Source organism: Phascolarctos cinereus, unplaced genomic scaffold (assembly GCF_003287225.1).
Source record: "Phascolarctos cinereus isolate Bilbo 61053 unplaced genomic scaffold, phaCin_HiC Scaffold_4;HRSCAF=312, whole genome shotgun sequence".
Classification (NCBI taxonomy): Eukaryota; Metazoa; Chordata; class Mammalia; order Diprotodontia; family Phascolarctidae; genus Phascolarctos; species Phascolarctos cinereus.
The window spans coordinates 361027707-361029947 of record NW_027555847.1 but is presented as its reverse complement, the minus strand read 5'-3'; the positions used below and the strand labels follow the sequence as shown (position 1 = coordinate 361029947).

General features: G+C 36.9%; 1 non-coding gene across 1 annotated transcript; it reads right to left on the bottom strand.

The window, feature by feature from the left end:
* Window positions 1-268: 268 nt before the first annotated feature.
* LOC144457302 (small nucleolar RNA SNORD83) lies at window positions 269-344 on the bottom strand. Its single transcript, XR_013486615.1, has one exon. It is a non-coding gene; the product is annotated as a small nucleolar RNA SNORD83 (small nucleolar RNA).
* Window positions 345-2241: the final 1897 nt, after the last annotated feature.

The following is a 2241-nucleotide window of genomic DNA, read 5'->3' as shown; positions in this document are numbered from 1 at the left end:
TCTTCCAAACTAGACCATGAGCTCTTTGAGGACAGTGATCTTGTCTTTCATTTTTCATTTTTTTCTCCAGTGTTGCCTAGTGCATTTATAAACACTAGGTAGAATTAAAATAAGAAGTTAAAAATAAAATAAAATAAAATCTTAATTAAACCAAAAACCTCTCAAGTAAATTTGGTCTTGAAAAAGGTCTGTACATTTTAATGTTAAGTTTTGAAGTCAGAAGGTCCCTACTCCCCACCCTGAACGTCTCTGACTCCAAGAATCCATCTGCCATCAGTCAAAGGTAATAGAGAAAGGTCATCTCAGCACTGAGTGCTTTTGTCTCTGAAAACATATTGTATGGCCTTCTTTTCTTCATAATAACAGAATAATTGATTTAGGGCTGCAGAGATCTGAGAGATCATCTCAGACACATAACTTCTCCCCTTGCCCCCATACTTTTATAGGTAAATAAACTGAGGCCCAAAGAGATGAAATAACTGGCCCAAGGTTACACAGGTAACAAGTTCCAGATTTGAATCCTGGTCTTCTGGCTCCAACTATATGCAGACTTTGCTTTGTAGCACATGGCCTCAAATAGTTGCTGATCAACAATGTACAAAGACTGCAGAGAAGTCAAGAAGAATGAAGAGGCTATTGGATTTGGCAACTAAGAATTCGTTAGTAACTTTGGAGAGAGCTGTTTCACTGGAATGATAAGGTTGGAAGCAGGATTGTAAGGAGTTAAGAGAATGAGAGCCAAGGACAATGTTTTGCTTTTCACTTAAATGAAAAAATGTCTTATCTAATATATGGTATGCAGTTAAATGGACTTCCCCTAGAGCTGGGCCAACAGTTAATAGATACATCTTAGATAGATATTGTGCATGGATTATGAGGTGTTTCCGCAACTGAACAGGAAAAGGAGAACTAGACTGGATTGCCTTTGAGGAAATTATACTTTGCTTTTAATGATCCTAACCTTCTCTTCAAAATAAATACCCAATTTTTAATAGCAATACTCTGGGGGAGTACCCCAGAATGTGGTGTAGTATCTTGTGGAGGATTTTGGGATAGATATGAGTAGAGTAAGATGAGAGGGCATCATTATTGGTGTTGTGAACTGATCCAACCATGCTGGAGAGAAATTTGGAACTATGCCCAAAGGGCTATAAAACTGTGCATACCCTTTGATCTAGTATTACCTCTTCTAGATCTGTATCCCAAAGAGATCATCAAAAAGGGAAAAGACCCACATGTACAAAAATATTTATAGCAGCTCTTTTTGCAGTGTCCAAGAATTGGAAATTGAGGGGATGCCCATCAATTGGGGAATGGCTACATAAGTTGTGGTATATGAATGTAATGGAATACTATTGTGCCATGAGAAATGATGAGCAAGTGGACTTCAGAAAAACATAGGAAGACTTGTAGATGCTGAGTGAAGTGAGCAGAATCAGTAGAACGTTGTACACAGTCACAGTCACGTTGTACAATTACCAACTTTCATAGACTTAGCCCTTCTCAGCAATGCAAAGATCTAAGACATCTCCAAAGGTCTCATGATGGAAAATGCTATTCACATCCAGAGAAAGAAGTATGGAGTCTGAATGCAGATAGAAGCATACTATTTTCTTTTTTGTTTTTTTTTTCTTGTAGTTTTCCCCTTTTGTTATGATTCTTTTTTTTATAACATGACTAGTGTGGAACTATGTTTAATATGACTGTACATGTATAGCCTATATCAGATTGCATGCCATCTTAGGGAAGGGAGGTTGGGGAGGGGGGAAATTTAAAAAAAAATGAGAAGGCATGGGTTGGTTCCCATGTGCACCATTGAAAGAAATATTGACATTGATGAAATTATACTTCTATTGAAGTGCCAGTCAGTGTAGAATAGTGGAAAGGAAATGAATGGGGATCAGCAGACCTATGGAACCCTAGGTGTCATTTTTTTTCTTTTTTTACCTCGGGCACCTTCTTTTACCTTCTTCACTTGTAATGTGAGAGGGTTGAACAAATGGTCTTTTATAGAGTTTATTCTAGTTCTGTTTGATATTTCAAAAAATTCAATATTATTTTATGATCAGATCCACATTCTTTTTTACCTTCCACCCTTTCCTACAGTGAGAAAACAAGAAAAACAAAACCTATTACAAACATATACAGTCAAGCAAAACAAATGCCTACATCAACCATGTAAAAAAAAGTCTCAATCTGTACTGAGTCCATTACCTCTCTCTGGACATGGATAGTATGATT